We start from the raw sequence: 24,006 nt of genomic DNA, 5'->3' as shown, positions 1-24,006 counted from the left end.
AATAATTTGGCATGTAAAAGAATGGAATGTGGAAAGGAATGGAATGGAATGTGGAATGGAGTGGAATGGAATGTGGAAAGGAAAGTAGAATAGAATGGAATGGAATCTGGAATAGAATCTGGTATGGAATGGAATGAAATACGGAATGGAATGGAATGGTATGTATGGAATGAGGAATGGAATGCAATGGAATAAGGCATGGAATGTGGAATTCAATAGATTGGAACGTGGAATGGAGCGCGGAATGGAATGTAGAATGGAAAGTGGAAGGGAATGGAAAGGAATATGGAATGGAAGGGAATGGATGCGGAATGAAATGATGAATGCAATGGAATTGAATATGGCATCAAATTCAATGGAAGGTGGAAGTCAAAGTAATGGTGTGTGGAATGGAAGGGAATGGTATGGAATGTGGAATGGAGTTAAATAGAATGGAAAGGAATGTGGAATGGAATGGAATATAATGTGGAATGGAATGGAATATGGAAACGAATGGAATGTGGAATGGTTTGGAATGGAAAGTGGAATTGAATGGAATGGAATGTGGAATGGTTTGGAATGGAAAGTGCAATGGAATGGATTGGAATGTGGAATGGAATGTGGAATGGAGTGGAATGGAATGTGGAGTGGAATGTGGAATGGAATGGATTGGAATGCGGAATGGAATTTGGAATGGAATATGGAATTGAATGGAATGGAAAGTGGAATGGACTGTGCAAAGGAATGCGGAATGGAAGGTGGAATGCAACTTGAAATGGAATGGAAAGTAATGTGGAATGGAAAGTGGAATGGAATGCGGAATGTAACGTTTAATGGAATGTAGAATGTAGTGTGCAATGGAAAGGAATGGAAGGTGGAATGGAATGAAATGGAATGTGGGATGGAATGGAATGGAACGGAATAAGGAACACAAACTGGAATGAAATGGAATGGAACACGGAATGGAATGGAATGGTGTGGAATGTGGAATGGAATGGAATGGAATCTGGAATGGAATGTGGAGTGGAATGTGAGAGAACATGTAATGGAATGGAATGGAATGATATGGAATGTGGAATGGAATGGAGTGGAATGTGGAATGGAATGGAATGGAATTTGTAAGGGAATGGAATGGAATTTGTAATGGAGGGGAATGGATGTGGAATGGAATGTGGAATAGAATGGATTGGAATGTGGAATGAAATTCAATAGACTATGGAATGGAAAGGAATGGAATGTGGATTGGAAGGGATGCGTTTGGAATGTGGAATGGAATGCAATGTAATGCAATGGAATGTGGAATGGAATGGAATGGAATGCGGAATGGAATGGAATGTGGAAAGGAATGGAATGGATTGTGGAATGGAATGTGGAATGGAATGGAATGCTATGTGGAATCGAATGTGGAATGGAACGAGGAAAGGAATGGAGAGAAATGGAGAATGGAATGTGGAATGGAAAGGAATGGAAAGTGGAATGGAATGGAATGTAATTGAAAGTGAAATGGAATGCGGAATCGAATGTGGAATGGAATGGAATGGAATGCAATGGAATGCGAAATGGAATGCAAAATGGAATGCGAAATGGAACGTGAAAAGGAATGGAATGGAAGGTGGAATGGAAATTGGAATGCAACGTGGAATAGAATGTGGAATGTAATGTGTAATGGAATGGAATGAAATGTGGAATGGAATGAGGAATGGAATGGAATGGAATATTGAATTGAACGTGGAATGGAATGGAATGGAAGTTGGAATGGAAGGGAATGAAACGTAAAACGGAATGTGGAATGGAACGTGGAGTGCAATGTGGAATGGAATGTGGAATGGAGAGGAATGGAATGTGGAATGGAATGGAATGGAATTTGGAATGCAATGTGGAACGGAACGTGGAATGGCAAGTAGAATGGAACGCGCAATGGAACGTGGAATGGAATGTGCACTGAAATGTGGTGTGGAATGCAATTGAATGTGGAATGGAATGTGGAATGGAATGGAATGGAACGTGGAATGGAATAGAATGGAGTGTGGAATGTAAAGGAATGGAACGCTTAATGTAATAGAATAGTATGGAATTTGGAATAGAATGGAATGGAATGTGGAAGGGAATGGGGAATGGAATGCAATCTGTAATGGAATGGAAAGGAATGTGGAATGGAATGTTGAATGAGGAATGTAATGCAATGGAAAGTCAATGGAATGGAAAGGAATGCAAAGTGGAAGGGAATATAGAATGGAATGTGGAATGGAATGTGGAATACAAAGTGGAATGGAATGGAATGGAATGGAATGTGGAATGGAATGTGGAATGGAATGGAATTGAATGTGGAATAGAATGGAATGGAATGGTATGTGGAATGGAATGTGGAATGGAGTGGAAAGGAATGTGGAATGGAATGGAATGGGAAGTGGAATGCATTGAAATGGAATGGAATACGAAAAGGAATGTGAAATGGAATCTGAAATGGAATGTAGAATGGAATGTGGAATGGAATGAAATGGAATGTGGAAAGCAAAGGAGTGGAACGTGGAATGGAATGGAGTGGAACGTCAAAAGGAAAGTGGAATGGAATGTGGACTGGAACGTGGACAGGAATGTGGAATGGAATGGAATGGAACATGTAATGGAAAGGAAGGGAATGGGGAGTGGAATGGAAATTAAGGGAATGTGGAATGGAAAGTGGAGTAAAATGGAATGGAATGTGGAAGGGAAAGGAAGGGAAAGTTGAGTAGGAAGGAAGGGAATATGGATCAGAATGCGGAATGGAATTTCAATGGAAAGTGGAATGGAAAAGAAGGGAATGTGGAATGGAATGTGGAATGGAATGGAATGGATTGTGGTATGGAAAGGAACGTGGAGTGGAATGGAATGGAATGGATTGTGGTATGCAAAGGAAAGTGCAATGGAATGGAATGGAATGTGGATTGGAATGGAATGGAATGTGGAATGGAATGGAAAGGAATGGAATGGAATCCGAAATAGAACGCGAAGTGGAATGCGGAATGGAATGTGGAATCGAATGTGGAATGGAATGGAATGGAATGCAATGGAATGCAAAATGGAATGCGAATTGGAATGTGGAATGGAATGGAATGGAATGTGGAATGCAATGGAATGGCACGTGGAAAGGAATGTGGAATGGAATGTGGCATTGAATCTGGAATGGAATGGAAAGAAATGTAGAATGGAATGGAATGGAATGAGGAATAGAATGCAATGGAAAGGAATGTGGAATGGAATGGAATGGAATTTGGAATGGAATGTGGAATGGAATGGAATGGAATATGGAATGGACTGTGGAATTGAATGGAATGGAATATGGAAAGGAATGTAATGTAATATGTAATGGAATGTGGAATGGAATGTAGAATGGAACGTGGAATGGAACATGGAATTGAATGTGGAAAGAAATGGAAAGGGATGTGCAATATAACGTGGAATGCAATGGAATATAATGCAGAACGGAAATTAATAGAATTTGGAAATGAATGGAATGCTACAGAATGTGGAATGGAATGGGATGGAATGACATGGAATGTGGAATGGAATGGAATGGAATATGGAATGGAACGGAATGAAATGTGGAATGGAATGAAATTCAATGTGGAATAGAATGGAATAGAATGGAATGTGGAATGAAATGGAATGGAATGGAATGCGGTATTGAATGGAATGAAATATGGAATGCAACGGAATGCAATGGAAAGTGGAATGGAATGGAATGGAATGTGGAATAGAATGGAATGGAATGTGGATTGGAATGTGGAATGCAATGGAATGGAATGTGGAATGGAAACTGGAATGCAACAGAACGGAATGTGTAATGGAATGTGTAATGGAATGTGGAATGGAATGGAATGGAATGTGGAATGGTTTGTGGAATGCAATGTGGAATGTGACGGAATGTAATGTGGAATGGAAAGTGGAATGGAAAGATGAAAGGAATGGAATGGAATGTGGAATGGAATGTGTAATGGAATGGAATGTAACGGGGAATGGAAAGTGGAATGGAAAGTGGAACGGAACATGGAATGGAAAGGAATTGAATGGAATGGAATGTACAATGGAAGGGAATGGAATGTGGAATGGAATGTGGAATGGAATGGAATGCAATGGATTGTGGAATGTGATAGAATGGAATGTGGAATGGAAAGAATGGAAAGCGGAATGGAATGGAATGAAATGGAATGTCGAATGCAATGGAATGGTATGGAATGTGGAATGGAATGGAATGGAATGGAATGGAATGGAATGTGGAAAGAATGGAATGGAATGTGGAATGAAATGGAATGGAATGTGTAATGGAATGGAATGGAATGTGGAATGTAATGGAATGCAAAGGAATCTAATGGAATGGAATGTGAAATAAAATGTGGAATGAATGGATTGTTGAATGGAATGTGAAAGGGAATGTGAAATTCAATGTGGAATGGAATGTGAAACGGAGTGAAAATAAACTGGAATGTAATGGAATGGAACACGGAATGCAATGGAATGGAACGCGGAATGGAACGTAGAATGGATCATGGGCTGGAACGTGGAATGGAATGTGGAGTGAATGTGGAATGGAAAGGAATTGATTGTGGAATGAAATATGGAATGTAATGTAATAGACTGTGGAATGGAATGAGGAATGGAACGGAATGGCATGTGGAATGGCATGTGGAATGTAATTTGGAATGGAATGTGGAATAGAACGGAATGGAATGGGGAAAGGAATGTGGAATGGATCGTTGAATTGAAAGTGGAGTTGAATGGAATGGAAAGTGGAATGGAATGTGGAATGGAATGGAATGGAATGTGGAATGGAATTTGGAATGGTATGTGGAATGGAATGGAATGGAATGTGGAAAGAAATGTAGAGTGGAATGCAATGGAATGTGGAATGGAATGAAATGGAATGAGGAATGGAATGTGGAACAGAATAGAATGGAATGTGAAATGCAATGTGGAATGTAATGTGTAATGGAATGGAACGGAATGTGCATTCAATAGTGGAATGCAACGCAGATTGGAACGTGGAATGGAATTTGGCATGGAATGGAATGGAATGAGGAATTTAATGGAATGGAATAGAAAGTAAAATGGAATGTGGAATGGAATGTGAAACGAAATGTAGAATGGAATGCGAAACAGAGTGAAAAGCAACGTGGACTGGAATGGAATGGAACATGGAATGCAATAGAATGGAGAGTGGAATGGAACAGGGAATGGAATATGTGACGCAATGTGGAATGTAACCAGGAGGGAATATGGAATGGAATGGAATGGAATGGAATGTGGAATGGAATGTGGAATGGAATGGAAAGGACTGTGGAATGGATTGAGGAATTGAACGGAAAGGAATGTGGAATGACATCTGGAATGGAATGTGGAATGTAATGTGGAATAGAACAAAACGGAATGTGGAAGGGAACGTGGAGTGGAATGGAATGGAACGTTGAAGGGAATGCGAAATGGAATGGAATGGAATGTGGAATGGAATGTGGAATGGAATTTGGAATGGAATGTGGAATGGAATGGAAAGGAATGTGGAGTGGAATATCGACTGGAATGGAATGGAATGTGGAATGGAATGAAATGGAATGAGGAATGGAACCGGGAACGGAATGCCATGGATTATGGAATGTAATGTGGAATTGAAGGTGGAATGGAATGTGGAAAGAATGTGGGATGGAATGGAATGGAATGTGAAATGGAGTGGAATGCAATGTGGAATGATATGTGGAATGGAAAGGAATGGAATGTGGAAATGAATTTCTAAAGGAAGGTGGAAAGGAACGGAATAGAATCTGAAATGGAGTGTGGAATGGTGTGTGGAATGCAATGTGGAACAGAATGTGCTATGGAATGTGGAAAGGAATGTGAAAGGAATGTGGAATCGAACGGAATGGAATGTGAAATGGAATGGAATGGAATGAGAAATGGAATGTGAAATGGATTGGAATGGAATGTGGAATGGAATGTGGAAACGAATGTGGAATGGAATGGAATATACTGTGGAGTGGAAATGAATGGAATATAGGGTGGTATGTAATGGAATAGAAGATGGTATGGAATGGAATCGAACGTGGAAGAGAATGTGAAATGGAACGTAGAAAGTAATTGAATGTAATGTGGAATGGAATAGAATGGAATGTGGAATAAAATGAAATGGAATGGAATGTGGAATAGAATGGAATGGAATTGAATGAAATATTGAACCTAATGGAATAGAATGTGCTACGCAATGTAGTGGAATGGAATGTGAAATTGAATGGAATGTAATGTGGAATGGAATGGAATGGAATGTGGAATGGAATGGAATGGAATGTGGAATGGAATGGAATGAAATGTGGAATGGAATGGAATTGAATGGAATGTGAAACGGAATGGAAAGTGGAATGGAATGGAATGTTGATTGCAATGGAATGGAATGCATAATGGAATGGAATGGAATGGAATGGAAAGTGAAACAGAATGTGGAATGGAATGTGAAATTGATTGTGGAATGGAATGTGAAATTGAAACTGGATTGGAATGGAATGGAACGTGGAATGGAATGGAATAGAAAGTGGAATGGAATGAGGAATGGAATGGAATGGAATGTCGTTGGAATGTGGAATGGATAGTGGAATGAAATGAGGAATGTAATGCGTAATGGAACGTAATGGAATGTGCAATAGAATGTGGAATGTAATGTGGTGTAATGAGGAATGGAAAGTGGAATGGAAAATGGAAGGGAATGGAATGGAACGTAGAATGGAATGTGAAATGGAATGAAACGTGGAATGAAATGGAATGGAATGCGGACTAGAATGTGCAATGGAAAGTGGAGTGCAATGGAATGGAATGTGGATTGGAATGTGGAGTGGAATGGAATGGAATGTGGAATGGAATGCAATGGAATGTGGAATGGAATGAGGAATGAAATGGAAAGTGGAATGGAATGGAATGGAACGTGTAATGGAACGTTGAGCGGAATGTGGAATGGAATCTGGATAGAAACGGAATGGAATGCGGAATGGAATGTAGAGTGGAATGGAATGGAATGTGGCATGGAATGCATTGGAATGTTGAATGGAATGGAAGGGAATAGAATGGAATATGGAATGGAAAGGAATGGAATGTGGAATGGAATGTGGAATGGAATGTTGAATGCAAAGTATAATGGAATGCAATGGAATGTGGAATGGAACGTGGAATGGAATGGAATGGAACATGGAGTGGAATATGGAATGGAACGTGGAAGGGAACGTGGAATGAAATGAAAAGAGAAATGGTATGTATGGGTATTTGGAATGGAATGTGAAATGGAATGTTGAATGGAATGTTGAATGGAATGGAAAGGAATGTGGAATGGAATGTGGAATGGATTGTGGAATGGAATGTATAATGGAATGTAGAAGGGAACATGGAATGGAACGGAATGGGAGGTGGAATGGATCATGGAATGGAATGGAACGGAAGGTGGAATGGAATGGGGAATAGAATGTGGAATGGAATGGGGAATGGAATGGAATGGAATGTGGAATTTAATGTGCAATGGAATGGAATGGAATGGAATGTGGAATGAATTATGGGATAGAATGTGGAATGGAATGGGGAATGGAATAGAATGGAATGTGGAATGGGACGGATTGGATTGTGTAAAGGAACGTGGAATAGAATTTGAAATGGAATATGGAGTGGAACGTGGAATGGAACTTGGAATTGAATGTAGAATAGAACGTGGAATGGAACGTGCAATGCCATGGAATGGAATGTGGAATGTAATGTGCAATGGAATGAATAGGAATGTAGAAAGGAATGTGTAACAGATTGAGCAATAGTATGGAATGCAATGTGGAATGAAATGGGGATTGTAACGTAATGGAACGTGGAATGGAATAGAAGGTGGAATGGAATGTAGGCTGGAATTCAATGGGATGTGGAATGGAATGTGGACTGGAATAGAATGGAATGTGGAATGGAATGCTGTGGAATGTGGAATGGAATTGAATGAAATGGAATTGAACGTGGAATGGAATGTGATATGGAATGTGGAATGGAACGTGGAATGGAATGTGGAATGGAATGTTGAATGGAAAGTTATGGGATGTAGAAATGAATGTAAAGTAATGTGGAATAGAATGGAATGGAATGCGGAATGGAAAGTGGAATGGAACTCAATGGAATGTGGAATGGAATGTTTAAGGGAATGTAATGGAATATGGAATGGAATGGAATTTACTGGTATGGAATGCGGAATGGAATGAAATGTAATGTGGATAGGAATGTAGAATGGAAGGCAATGGAACGTAGAATGGAAACTGGAATTGAACGTGGAATGGAACATGGAAGGGAACGAAGAATGGAACATGGAATGATATGTGGAATGGAATGGAATGGAATGCGGAATGGAAGGGAATGGAATGGAATGGAATGTGAAATGGAATGGAATGGAATGTGTAATGGAATTAATGGAATATGGAATGGAATGGAAAGGTATGGAAACTGTAATGGAATGGATTGGAATGGAATGTCAAATGGAATGTACTGGAATATGTAATAGAATGGAATGGAAAGTGAAGTGGAATTGAAAGGAATGTGGAATGGAATGGAAAGAAATGTGGATTTGTATGGAATAGAATGTGGAATGAAACGGAATGGAATGGAATGGAATATGGAATTGAATCGAATGGAATTTGGAATGGAATGCAACAGAATGCGGAATGGAATGCCACGGAACGTGGAATGGAATGTGGAATGCAATGGAATGGAAAGAAAAAGCAATTGAAAAGAATGGAATGTGGAATGTAATGGAATGGAATGTGGAATGGATTGGAATAGAACGTGGAATGGAATGCGGAATGGAACGGAATCAAATGTGGAATGAATTGGAATGGAAAGCAGAATAGAATGTGGAATGGAATGTTTAGTGGAATGTGGAATGGAATGGAATGGAATGTGAAATACAGTGGAAGGGAACGCAATTTAATGCGGAATGGTAAGAAATGGAATCTGGAATGCAAAGGAATACAATGAAATGTGGAATTCAATGGAATGGAAGGTGGAATGGAATGCAATGGAATGTAGAATGGAATAGAATGGAACGTGGAAAGGAATGTGGAATGGAATGTGGAATGGAATCTCGAATGGAATGGAATAGAATGAAGAATAGAATGCAGTGGAAAGGTATGTGGAATGGAATGTGGAATGTAATGTGGAATGCAATGGAATGGAATGTGGAATGGAACGGGAGGTTGGATGGAATGGAACGGAATGTGAATTGGATTGGAACGGAATGTGGAGTGGAATGCGGAATATAATGGAATGGAATGTGGAATGGAATGGAATGGATTTTGGAATGGAATGAGGAATGGAATGAAATGGAATATGGAATGGAATGTGGAATGTAATGGAATGGAATGTGGAATGGAATGAGGAATGGAATGAAATGGAATATGGAATGGAATGTGGAATGTAATGGAATGGAATGTGGAATGGAATGCAATGGAATGGTATGGAATGTGGAAAGGAATGAAATGTAATATGTAATGGAATGTGGAATGGAACTTAGGATGGAACGTGGAAAGGAACGTGGAATGGAACATGGAAAGGAATGTGTAAAGAAATTGAAAGGGATGTGCAGTATAATGAGGAATGCAATGGAATGTAATGCGGAACGGAAATTAATAGAATGTGGAAATGAATGGAATGCTATGGAATGTGAATGGAATGGAAGGGAATGAATTGGAATATGGAATGGAATGGAATGGAGTATGGAATGGATCGAAATGGAATGTGGAAGGGAATGAAATTCAATGTGGAATAGAATTGAATGGAATGGAATGTGGAATGGAATGGAATGGAATGTAATGGAATGAGGAATTGAATTTAATGAAATGTGGAATGCAATGGAATGCTATGGAACGTAGAATGGAATGGAATGTGGAATAGAATGGAAAGGAATGTGGATTGGAATGTGTAATGCAATGGAATGGAATGGGGAATGGAAAGTGGAATGCAACAGAATGGAATGTGGAATGGAATCTGCAATGGAATGTGGAAATGAATGGAATGGAATGTGGAAAGGATTGTGGAATGCAATTTTGAATGTAGCGGAATGTAATGAGGAATGGAAAGTGGAATGGTAAGTGGAATGGAATGGAATGGAATGTGGAAAGGAATATGTGTAATGGAATGGAATGGAATGAGGAAAGGAAAGTGGAATGGAATATGGAATGGAAAGGAATGGAATGGAATGGAATGTACAATGGAAAGGAACGGAATGTGGAATGGAATGTGGAATGGAATGGAATGCAATGGAATGTGGAATTTAATAGAATGGAATGTGGAATGGAAAGAATGGAATGTGGAATGGAATGGAATGGTATGTAATGCGGAAAGGAATGGAATGGTATGGAATGTGGAATGGAATGGAATGGTATGGAATGTGGAAGGGAATGGAAAGGAATGGAATGGAATGTGGAAAAGATTGGAATGGAATGTGGAATTAAATGGAATGGAATGTGGAATGGAAAGGAATGGAATGTGGAATGGAATGGAATGGAACGTAAAATGGAAAGGAATGGAATGTGAAATGGAATGTGGAATGGAATGGAAGGTGGAAAGGAATGTGAAAGGGAATGTGAAATGCTATGTGGAATGGAATGTGAAACGGAGTGGAAAGGAACGTGGAATCGAATGGAATGGAACACGGAATGCAATGGAATGGAACGTGGAACGGAACGTGGAATGGAACTTGGAATGGGACGCGGAATGTAATGTGGGGTGAATGTGGAAAGGAAAGGAATTGAATGTGGAATGAAATGTGGAATGTAATGTAATGGACTGTGGAATGGAATGAGGAATGGAATGGAATGGAATGTGGAATGACATGTGGAATGAAATGTGGAATAGAATGTGCAATAGAACGGAATGGAATGTGGAATGGAATGTGGAATTGAACGAGGAGTGGAATGGAATGGAACGTGGAAAACAATGCGGAATGGAATGGAATAGAATTTGGAATGGAATTTGGAGTGGAATGTGGAATGGAAAGGAAAGGAATGTGGAATGAAATGTAGAGTGGAATGGAATAGTATGTGGAATGGAATGAAATGGAATGAGAAATGGAACGTGCAACGGAATAGAATGGAATGTGAAATGGAATGTGTAATGGAATGTGTAATGGAATGGAATGGAATATGCATTGAAAAGTGGAGTGGAACGTGGAATGGAACGTGGAATGGAATGTGGAATGGAATGGAATGGAATGTGGAATGGAATGGAATGGAAAGCAAATTGGAATGTGGAATGGAATGTGAAATGAAATGTGGAAAGGAATGTGAATCGGAATAAAAAGGAACGTGAACTGGAATGGAATGGAATATGGAATGCAATAGAATGGAAAGTGGAATGGAATGAGGAATGGAACATGTAATCGAACGTGGAATGGAATGTGCAATAGAATGGAAAGGACTGTGGAATGGATTGAGGAATGGAATGGAAAGGAATGTGGAATGGCATGTGGAATGGAATGTGGAATGCAATGTGTGATGGAATGTGGAATAGAAAGAAATGGAAAGTGGAAGGGAAAGTGGAGTGGAATGGAATGGAAAGTTGAAGAGAATGCGAAATGGAATGGAATGGAATGTGGAATGGAATTTGGAATGGAATAGAAAGGAATGTGGAGTGGAATGTGGAGTGGAATGGAATGTAGTGTGGAATGGAATGAAATAGAATGAGGATTGGAATCGGGAATGGAATGCCATTGATTATGGAATGTAATGTGGAATTGAATGAGGAATGGAATGTGGAAAAAATGTGGATTGAATGGAATGGAATGTGAAATGGAATGGGATGCAAAGTGGAATGATATGTGGAATGGAATGGAATGGAATGTGGAATTGAATGTGGAAAGGAATGTGGAATGGAACGGAATGGAATGTGAAATGGAATGTGGAATGGGGTGTGGAATGAAATGTGGAACAGAATGTGCTATGGAATGTGGAAAGTAATGTGAAAGCAATGTGGAATGGAACGGAATGGAAAGTGAAATGGAATGGAATGGAATGTGCAATGGAATGTGAAATGGAATGGAATGAAATGTGGAATGGAATGTGGAAACGAATGTGGAATGGAATGCAATATGGTGTGGTATGTAATGGAATAGAATATGGAATGGAATGGAATCGAACGTGGAAGAGAATGTGAAATGGAATATGGAAAGTAATTGAATGGAATGTGGAATGGAATGGAATGGAATGTAGAAAAAAATGAAATGGAATGGAATGTGGAATAGAATGGAATGGAATTGAATGGAATGTGGAATCTAATGGAATGGAAAGTGGATTGCAATGTAATGGAATGGAATGTGAAATTGAATGGAATGTAATGTGGAATGGAATGGAAGGGAATGTGGAATGGAATTGAATGCAATGTGGAATGGAATGGGATGGAATGGAATGGAATGTGAAACGGAATGGAACGTGGAATGGAATGGAATGTTAATTGCAATGGAATGGAATGTGAAATTGAATGGTATGGAATGGAATGGAAAGTGAAACGGAATGTGGAATTGAATGTGAAATGGATTGTGGAATGGAATGTGAAATTGCAAGTGGATTGGAATGAAATGGATCGTGGAATGGAATGGAATGGAATGTGGAATGGAATGAGGAATGGAAAGGAATGGAATATCGTTGGAATGTGGAATGGAATGTGGTATGGATAGTGCAATGAAATGAGGAATGGAATGTGTAATGGAACATAATGGAATGTGGAATTGAATGTGGAATGCAATGTGGAATGGAAAGTGGAATGGAAAATGGAAGGGACTGGAATGGAACGTGGAATGGAATGTGGAATGGAATGGAACGTGGAATGGAATGTAATGGAATGTGGAATGGAATGTGCAATCGAATTCGGAGTGGAATGTAATGGAATCTGGAATGGAATGTGGAGTGTAATTGAATGAAATGTGGAATGGAATGCAATGGAATGAGGAATGGAATGAGGAATGGAATGGAATGCAATGTGGAATGGAATGTGGAGTGCAATGGAATGGCATGTGGAATGGAATGTGGAATGGGAATGTTGAATAGTATGTGGAATGGAATGGAATTTAATGTGGAATGGAACGTGGAATTGAATGGAATGTTGAATATTATGTGCAATGGAATGGAATTTAATGTAGAATGGAACGTGGAATGGAATGGAATGGAAAGTGGAATGGAACGTGGAATGGAACGTAGCATGGAACGTTGAATGGAATGTGGAATGGAACGTGGAATGAAATCTGCAGTGGTATGTGGAATGGAACACGGAATGACATGGAATGGAAGGTGGAATGGAACGTCGAATTGATTGGAACGGAAAGTGGAATAGAACGTGGGGTGGAATGTGGAAAGGAAGGTGGAATGGAATGCAATAGAACGTGGAATGGAACGCGGAATGGAATGTCGATTGGAAAGGAATAGAAAATGGAATGAAATGGAATGGAATGTGGAATAGAATGTGGAATGGAATGTGGAATGGAAAGTGGAATGGAATGGATTGGAATGTGGAATGGAATGTAATGAAAAGTGAAATAGAATGGAATGGAATGGCATGGAATGCGGAATGGAATGAAGGAGAATGTGGAATGCAATGCAATGGAATGAGATGTGGAATTGAGTGGAAAGGAATGTGGAATGGAATGGAAAGAAATGTGGAATGAAATGGAATGACAGGTCAAATGGAACGTGGAATGGAATGGAATGCAATGTGGAGTGAAACGTGGAATGGAATGTGGAATGGAAAGTGGAATGGAACGTAGAATGGAATGGAAAGCATCGTGGAATAGAATGGAATGGAAAGTGGAATGCAATGTGGAATTGAATGTTAAATGGGACATGGAATGGAATGGAATGCAACTTGGAATGGAATGTGGAATGGAGTAAGAAATGTAATGCAATGGAATGTGGATTGGAAAGTGGAATGGAACGTGGAATAGATTAGAAAGGAAAGTGGAATGCAATGGAATGGAAAGTGGAAAGGAATGTAATGGAAATGTGTATGGAATGTGGAATGGAACGGAATGCACAATGGAATGTTTAATGGAATGGAATGCTGAATGGAAAGTGGAATGGAATGGAATCGAATGGAATGTAGAATGGTATGTGGAATGGAATGTGGAATGTAATGTGGAATGTAATGTGGAATGCAATGTGGAATGGAATGGAATGGAAAATGGAATGGAAAGTGGAATGGAATGGAATGGAAAGGAATGTGGAATGGAATGGAATGGAATGTGGAATGGAATGTGGAATGGAATATGGAATCGAATGGAATGGAAAGTGGAATGGAATGTATAATTTAATGGAATGGAATGTGGAATGGAATGGAATGGAACGTGCAATGGAAACTGAAATGAAACGTGGAATGTAATGTGTAATGGAACGTGGATTGCAATGTGGAAAGGAACGTGGAATGGAACATGGAATGGAAAGTCTAATGGAATGTGGAATGGAATGGGAATGGAATGTGGAATGGAATCGATTGTGGAATGGAATTTAATTTGGAATGGAATGTAATGAAATTTGCAATGGAATGGAATGGAATTTGGAATGGAAAGGAATGGAGTGTGGAATGGAATAGAATATCGAATAGAGTGGAATTGAAAGGTATCTGGAATGGAATGGAATGGAAAGGAATGGAATGGAAGTTGGAGTGGAATGGAATGAAACTTTTAATGGAACATGGAATGGAACATGTAAAGGAAGGTGGAATGGAATGTGGAAAGGAATGTGGAAAGCAATGGAATGGAACGTGGAATGAAATGTGGAGCAGAATGGAATGGAATGTGGAATGGGATGCAATGGTTTGTGGAATGGAATGTGGAATGGAATGGAATGTGCAATGGAATGGAATGCAATATGGCATGGAACATAGAATGTAATGGAATGGGACGTGGAAGGAACGTCTAACGGATAGTGGAAGGGAACGTGGAATGGAACGGAATGTAACGTGGAATGCAATGTGGAATGGAATATGGAATGGAACGTGGAATGGAGTGGAATCGAATGTGGAATGGAATGTGAAATGGAATGGAATGAAATGTATTACACAATATGGAACGGAATGGAAAGGAACGTGGAATGGAACGGAATGGAATGTGGGAAGGAATGGAATGGATTGTGGAATGGAATGGAATGCAATGTTATGGAATGTGCTATGGAATGGAATTGAATGTGTAATAGAGTGTGGAATGTAATGGAATTGAAAGTGGAATGGAACGTGGAATGGAAGGTGGAATGGAATGGAATAGAATGGAATGTGGAATGCAATGGATTGGAATGTGGAATGGAATGGAATGGAATGTGGAATGGAATGCAAACGAAGGTGGAATTCAATGGAATGGAATGTGGAATGGAATGGAATGGAATTGAATGTCGACTGGAACGTAGATTGGAAAGTGGAAAAGAATAAGCAAAGGAATGCAATGGAATGGGATGTGGAATGGAATGGAATGTGGAATCGAATGGAATGGAATGGAACGTAGAATGGAATGGAATGTGGAATGGATTGGAATGGAATGGAATGTGGAATGGAAAGGAAAGTGTAACGGATTGGAATGTCTAAAGGAATGGAATGGAATGTGAAATGGAACTTGAATGGAATGGAAATTGGAAGGGAATATTGAATGGAACTTGGAATGGAATGTACAATGGAATGTGGAATGGAAAGTGGAATGGAATGGAATGGAAAGTTGAATGGAATGTGGAATGGAATGGAATGGAACTTCGAATGGAAAGTGGAATAGAATATGGAATGGAACGTGTAATGGAACGTGTAATGGAATGGAATGGGTGGTGCAGTGGAATGTGGATTTGAATGTGGAATAGAATGAGGAATGCAATGGAATGTAATGTGGAATGGAATGTGGAATGGAATGGAATGTGGAATGGATTGTGTAATTGAATGTGGAATGGATCGTGGAATGCAACGTGGAATGGAATGGAATGGAATGTGGAATGGAATATGGAATAGTAAGCATTGGAGTGAGGAATGGAGTGTCGAATGGAATGTTGAATGGAATGGAAAGTGGAATGGAATGTGGAATGGAATAGATTGGAATGTTTAAATGAAATGGAATGGAATGTGGAATAGAATGTGGACTACAATGGAATGCAATGTGGAATGGAATGGAATGGAATGTGGAATGTAATGTTTAACGTAATGTGGCATCTAATCTGGAGTGGAAAGTGGCATGCAACCTGGAATGGAATGGAATGGATCATTGAATGGTACGTGGAATGGAACATGGAATAGAAGGGGTAATGAAGCGTGGAATGGAATGCAATGGAACGTGGAATAGAATGTGGAATAGAATGTGGTATGGAATGGAATGGAATGCGGAATGGAAGGGATTGGAATGTGGAATGGAATGTGAAATGGAACGGAATGGAAAGTGGAATGGAATGTGGAATGTAATGGGATGCAATGTGGAATAAAATGTGGAATGGAATGCAATGGAACGTGGAATGGAATGGAATGCAATGTGGAACGGAACGCAATGGATCGTGGAAAGGAATGTGGAATGGAATGTGGAGTGGCACGTGGAATGGAACGGAGTGCAATATGGAATGGAAGTTGAAATGGAATGTGAAATGGAACGTGGAACGGAATGCAATGTGGAATGGAACGTGGATTGGAACGGATTGGAACGTGGAATGGAACCTGGAATGGAACGTGGATTGGAACGTGGAATGGAAAGCGGAATGGAATGGAATGTGGAAAGGATCGTGAAAAGGAATGGAATGGAACGTTGAATGGAATGTTGAATGGCACGCGGAATGGAATGTGGAATGGAAAATAGAATGGTATGTGGAATGGAACCCAGAATGGAATGGATAGCAATATGGAATGGAATGAGGAATGGATTGTGTAATGGAATGTGGAAAGGAATATGGAAGGGAAAGTGGAATGGAAAGTAATGAAATGTGGAAGGAAATGTGGAATGGAACGTGGAATGGAATGGAATGGAATGGATTGTGGAATGTAATGTGGAATGGAATGTGGAAAGAAAGTGGAATGCAATGGTATGGAACGTGGAAACGTATATACTGGAACGTGGAATGGAAAGTGGAATGGAAAGCGGAATGGAATGTGGAATGGAACGTCGAATGGAAAGTGGAATGGAATGGAATGGGCAATTCAATGGAATGGAATGTGGAATGGACTGTGGAATGAAATCTGAAATGCAATGGAATGGAATTTGGAATGGAGTGGAATCGATTGTTGAATGAAAGATGGAATGCAATGTGTAATGTAACATGGAATGGAAAGGAATGGAATGTGGAATGGAAAGGAATGGAATATGGAATGGAAAGCAATGGAATGTGGAATGGAATAGAATGTAATTTGGAATTGAATGTGGAATGGAATGGAATGGAATGTGGAATAGAATGTGAAATAGAATGGAATGGAATCCAGAATGGAATGGAATGGAATGGAATGCAATGTGAAATGGAACGTGGAATGTAAGGAGGAATGGAACGTGGAATGGAACGTGGAATGGAATGTGGAATGGAACGTGGGATGGAATGTGCAATGGAATGTGGAATGGAACGTGGAATGGAATGGAATGGAATATGGAAGGGAACGTGGAATGGAATGGAATGGAATGTGGAATGGTATGTGGAATTGAATGTGGAAAGTAATGGAATGGAATGTGGAAAGGAATGTGGAATGGAATGGAGTGGAATGGAAGGCGGAATGTAATGTGGAAAGGAATTTGGAATGGATTGTGGAATGGAATGGAAAGGAATTTGGAATTTAAAGTGGAATGGAAGGTGGAAAGGAAAGTGGAATGGAATGGAGTGGAACAGAATGGAATGTGGAATGGAATGTTGAATAGAACGTGGAATGGAATGGATTGGAACGTGGATTAGAACATGGAAAGGAACGTGGAATGGAAAGTGGAATGGAAAGTGGAATGGAACGTACAATGGAATGTGGAATGGAAAGTGGAATGGTAAGGAATAGAAAGTGGATGGAATGCGGAATGTAATTGAATGGAAAGTGGAATGGAATGTGGAATGGACTGTGAAAGGAACTTGACATGGAACGTGAAATGTATTGTAATGGAATGTGGAATGGAATGTGGAATTAAATGTGGAATGGAATGCAAGGCAATGTGTATTGGAATGTGGAATGGAACGGAAAGGAATGTCCAATTGAATGTGGAAAGGAAAGTTGAATAGAAAGTGGAATGGTATGGAATGAAATGTGCAATGGAACGTGGAATGGAATGGAACAGAACACGGAAAGGAACTTGGAAGGGAGAGTGGAATGGAATGTGGAATGGAACGTGGAATGCAGCATGGAATGGAATGTGGAATGGAATGTGGAATGGAATGCAATGAAATATGGAATAAAATGGAATGGAATGCGGAATTGAATTTGCAAAGGAATGGAATGCAATGTGGAATAGAATGTGGAATGGAATGGAATGGAATATGGATAGGAATGAATTGGAATGGAGTGAAACATGGAATGGAACTTGGAATGGTATATGGAATGGAACGTGGAATGGAATGTGCAATGGAATGCGAAATGGAACGTGGAATGCAAAGGAATGGAAAGTGGAGAGGAATGTGGAATGTAATGGAATGGAACGTGGAATGGAATGTAGAATGGACTTTGGAATAGAACGTGAAATAGAACGTGGAATGTATTGGAATGGAATGTGGAATGTAATGTGCAATAGAAGGTGAACGGAATGGAAAGGAATGTGCAATGGAACGTGGAATGGAATGGAATGAAACGTGGAATGGAACTTGGAATGGAACGTGGAATGGAAAGTGGAATGGAATGTGAAATGCAGCATAGAATAAAATGTGGAATGGAATGTGGAATGGAATGGAATAGAATGTGGAATGGAATGGAATGGAATGTGCAATGGAATGTGGAATGGAATGGAATGGAATGACGAAAGGAATGTGGAATGGAATACAATGGAATGCGGAGTGGAATGAAATGGAATGGTATGGAATGTGGAATGGAATGGAATGTAATGTGGAATGGAACGTGGAATGTAATGGAATGGAAGGTGGAATGGAATGTGGAATGCAAAATGGAGTGGAACGTGGAATAGAACGTGTAGTGGAATGGAATGGAATGTGGAATGGAATGAGGAATGTAATGTGGAATGGAATGTTGAATGGAATCGAATGGAAGGTGGAAAGGAACGCGGAATGGAATGGAATAAAATGGAATGGAATGTGAAATGGAATGTGGAAAGGAATGGAATGGATTGTTTAAATGGAATGGAATGGAATGTGGAATGGAATGTGGAATGAAATGGAATGCAAAGTGGAATGGAATGTGAAATGGAATGGAATGGAATGTGAAAAGGAATGTTTAATGGAAAGTTGAAAGGAATGTGGAATGGAATGTGGAATGGAATGTGAAATAGAATGTGGAATGGAATGTGCAATGTAACACAGTGAAATGTGGAAAGGAAAGTGGAATGGAATGTGGAATGAAACGCAATGGAATGTGGAATGGATTATGGAATGGAATGTGTAATGGAATGTATAATGCAATGTAATGTTATGCAGAATGGAACATGGAATACAATGAAATGGAACGTGGAATCGAACTTGGAAAGAAACCTCTAATGGAACGTGGAATGGATGGTGAAATGTAATGTGGAATGCAAAGGAATGCAATGTGGAATAGAATGGAATGGAATGGAATGGAAACTGGAATGGTGTGGAATGGAATTTGGAACTGAATGTGGAATGGAAAGAAATGGAATGACAATAGAATGCTGAATGGAATGTAACGGAATGTGGAATGGAAAGGAATGGAATGGTACGGAATGTGGAATGCAGTAGAATGCAATGTGGAATGGAATGGAATGGAATATGGAATGTAAAGTTTAATGGAATGTAGAATGGAATGGAAAGGAATGTGGAATGGGTGGGAATGGAATGTGGAATGGAATGGAATGGAATGGATTGGAATGTGGGATTGAATGGATTAGAATGTAGAATGGAAAGGAATGCAATGAGGAATGGAATGGAATGGTTTGGAATGAGGAATGGAAAGCAATGGAAGGTGAAATAGAATGGAAAAATGTGGAACGTAGAATGGAATGGAGTGGAATGGAAAAGAAAGTGGAATGGATTGGCATGGAATGTGGAATGGAATGGTATCGAATGTGTAATTTAATGGAATGCAATGGAAATTGGAATGGAATGGAATGTGGAATATAATGTAGAGGAATGTAGAATGGAAGGGAATGGAATGTGGAATGGAATGCAATGGAATGGAATGTTTAATGGAAAGAAATTGAATGTGGATTAGAAAGGAATTGTTTGGAATGTGGAAGGGAATTGAATGGAATGAAATGTGGAAAGGAATGTGAAAAAGAATGGAATGGAACGTGGAATGGAATGGAAAGGAATGTGGAATTTAATGGAATGGAATGGAAGGTGGAATGGAATGGAATGGAAAAGAATGTGGACGTGAATGGAATGGAATGGAATGCGGACTGGAATTGAATGGAATGTGGAATGGAAGGGAATGGAATGGAATCGAATGTGGAATGGAATGGAATGGAGTGGAATGTGGAACAGAATGTGGAACGTAATGTGAAATCGAATGTGGAATGGAATGTGGAACACAATGAAATTGAACGTGGACTGGAATGGAATGGAACGTGGAATGGAATGGAATGAAACTTGCAATGGAACAAGGAATGGAACATGGAATGCAAAGTTGAATTGAATGAGGAATGGAATGGAATGGAATGTGGGATGAACTGTGGAATAGAATGCAATTGAATGATAATGGAATGTGGAATGGAATTGAATGGAATATGGAATGTATGTGGAATGGAATGGATCGGAAAGTGAAATGGAATGTGGAATGGAATGTGGAATGGAACTGAATGGATTGCGGAATCGAATGTGGATTAGAAGGTGGAATGGAATGTGGAATGGAATGGAAAGGAATCTGGAATGGAATATGGAATTAAATCGACGGAAACATGGAATGGAAAGTGGAATGGAATGTGGAATGGAATGTGGAAAGGAATGGAATGGAATGTGGAATGCAATGTGAAATGTAATGTGGAATGGAAACTAATGGAACGTGGAATGGATAGTGGAATGGAATGTGGAATGGATTGTGTAATGGAATGTGGAATGGAGCAGAATGGAATGTGGAATGGAATGTGGAATGGACTGTGGTATGGAAATTGGAATGCAAAGCAATGGAATGTGGAATGGAATGTGGAATGGAATGGAATGGAATGTGGAATGCGTTGTGGAATGGAAAGTGGAATTCAATGGAATGGACAAAAAATGGAATGTGGAATGGAACTTGGAATCGAATGGAATGCAATGGAATGTGGAATGGAACTTGAAATGGAATGGAAAAGAACATGGAATGTAACGTGGAAAGGAACGTGGAATGGAATGTGGAATTGAACGAGGGATGGAATGTCAAATGGAATGTTGAATGGAACGGAATTGAATGTGGAATGGAATGTGGAATTGAGTGTGAAAGGAACATGGAATTGAATGGAATGGAATTTGGAAAGGAACGTGGAATGGCATGAAATGGAATGGAATGGAATGAAATGTGGAATGAAATGGAAAGAAATGGAATGGAATCTGGAATTGAAAGGAATGGAAAGTGGAATGGAATGTGGAATGGTATGAAATGAAATGTGGAATGAAATGTGGATTGGAATGGAATGGAAGGTGGAATGGAATGGAATGGAATGTGGATTAGAATTTAACGGAAAGTGGAATGGAACGTGGAATGGAATTGAATGCAATGGATTGTGGTATAGAAAGGAATGGAATGTGAAATGGAAAGGAATGCAATGTGGAATAGAATTGAATGGAAAGAGGAATGGAGCGTGGAATGGAATGGAATGCAATGGAAAGAATGGAATGTGGTATGGAATGGAATGGAATGTGGAATGGAATGTGGAAAAGAATGGAATGAAATATGGAATGGAATGTGGATTGGAATGGAATGGAATGTGGAATGGAATTGTATGGACTGCGGAATGGAATGTGGAATGGAATCTGGAATGGAATGGAATGGAAAGTGTATTGGCATGTGAACTGGAATGCAATGGAACGTGGAATGGAATGTGAAATGAAATGCAATGGAATGAGAATGGAACGTGGAATGGAATGCGGAATGGAATGTGGAATGGACTGCGGAATCGAATGTGGAATTGAATGTGGAATGGAATGGAATGGAAAGGATTTTGGAATGGAATGTGAATTGGAATACAAAGGAATGTGGAATGAAATGAAACGATATGAGAATAGAATGTGGAATGGAATGTGGAATGGAACGTTGAATGGAGTGGAATGGAATGTGGAATATAATGTGGAATGGAATGGAATGGAATGTGGAATTGAATGGAATGCAATGTGGAATGGAACGTAGAATGGAACGTGGAACGGAACGTGGAATCAAACATGGAATGGAACGTGGAATGGGACGTGCAATGGAATGTGGAATGGAAAGTGGAAAGGAAGGGAGTCGAATGGAATGGAATGTGGAATGGAATGTGTAATGGAATGTTGAATGAAATGGAACGCAATGTGGAATGGAATATGGAATTGAATGTGGAGAGGAACGTTGAATGTAATGGAGAGGAATATGGACTGGAAAGTCGAATGGAATTGAATGGACAGTGGAACAGAAAGTGGAATGAAATGGAAAGGAACGTGGTTTGGAATGTGGAATGGAACATGGAATGGATTGGAATCAAACGTGGAATGGAATGTGGAAAAGAATGATTAATAGAAAGTGGAATGGAATTTGGAATGGAATGGAATGTGGAATGGAATGGAATGGAAAGAGGTATGGAATGGAATGTGGTATGGAATGGAATGGAAGGTGGAATGGAATTTGCAAAAGGAATGTGGAATGGAGTGGAATGAAATGTGGAGAGGTATGTGAAATGGAATGTGGAATGAAATGGAATGGAAAGTCGAATGGAATGGACTGGAATGTGGAATGGAATGGAATAGAATGTATAATGGAAAGGAATAGAATGTGGAATGGAATGGAATGGTATGGAAGGAGGAATGGAAAGGAATGGAATGTGGAATAGAATGAAACGGTATGGAATGTGGAATGGAATGGAATGGAATGGAATGTGGAGTGGAATGGAATGGAATGTATAGTGGAGTTGACGGAATGTGGAATTTAACGGAATGGAATGAAATGTGGAATGAAATGGAATGGAATTGAATGCGGAATGGAATGTAATGGAATGTGGAATGGAAGGGAATGGAATAGAATGGAATGTGGAAAGGAACGGAATGGAATGTGGAATGGAATGTGGAATGGAATGTGGAATGGAATGTGGAATGGAATGGAATGGAACGAAATGGATTGAGGAATGGAATGTGGAATGGACTGTGGAATGGAAAGTTTAATGGAATGGAATGGAACGTGGAAAGGGATGGAATGGAACGAGGAATGGAACATGGAATGCAACGTGGAACAGAACATTTAATGGAACCTGCAATGGAATGTGCAATGGAACGAGGAATGGAACGTGGAATGGAAAGAATGGAAGGGAAAGATCGTGGAAAGGAAAGTGAAATGGACTGTGAAATGGAAAGTGAAATGGAAAGCGGAATGTATTGGAAGGGAATGTGGAATGGAATGTGGAATGGAATGTGGACTGTAATGCCAGGCAATGTGGAATGGAATGTGGAATGGAATGGAATGGAAAGTGGGATGGAATGTGGAATGGAATATGGAATGGAACGTGGAATGGAATGGAATGTAACATTCAATGGGATGTGGAATGGAATGGAATAGAATGTGGAATAGAATGTGGTATGGAATTGAATGGAATGCAGAATGGAATGGAATGGAATGGTTTGGAATATCGATTGGAATGGAATGGAATGTGGAATGGAATGTTATATAACGTGTAATGGAACATGGAATGGAAAGTATTGGAAAGACGAATGTAATGTGGAATGGAATGTGGAATGGAATCAAATGGAATGTGGAATGGAA

Source organism: Pongo pygmaeus, chromosome 13 (genome assembly GCF_028885625.2).
Source record: "Pongo pygmaeus isolate AG05252 chromosome 13, NHGRI_mPonPyg2-v2.0_pri, whole genome shotgun sequence".
In the NCBI taxonomy this organism is placed as follows: domain Eukaryota; kingdom Metazoa; phylum Chordata; class Mammalia; order Primates; family Hominidae; genus Pongo; species Pongo pygmaeus.
The sequence above is the reverse complement of the archived record's forward strand: the minus strand, read 5'-3'. Positions refer to the sequence as shown.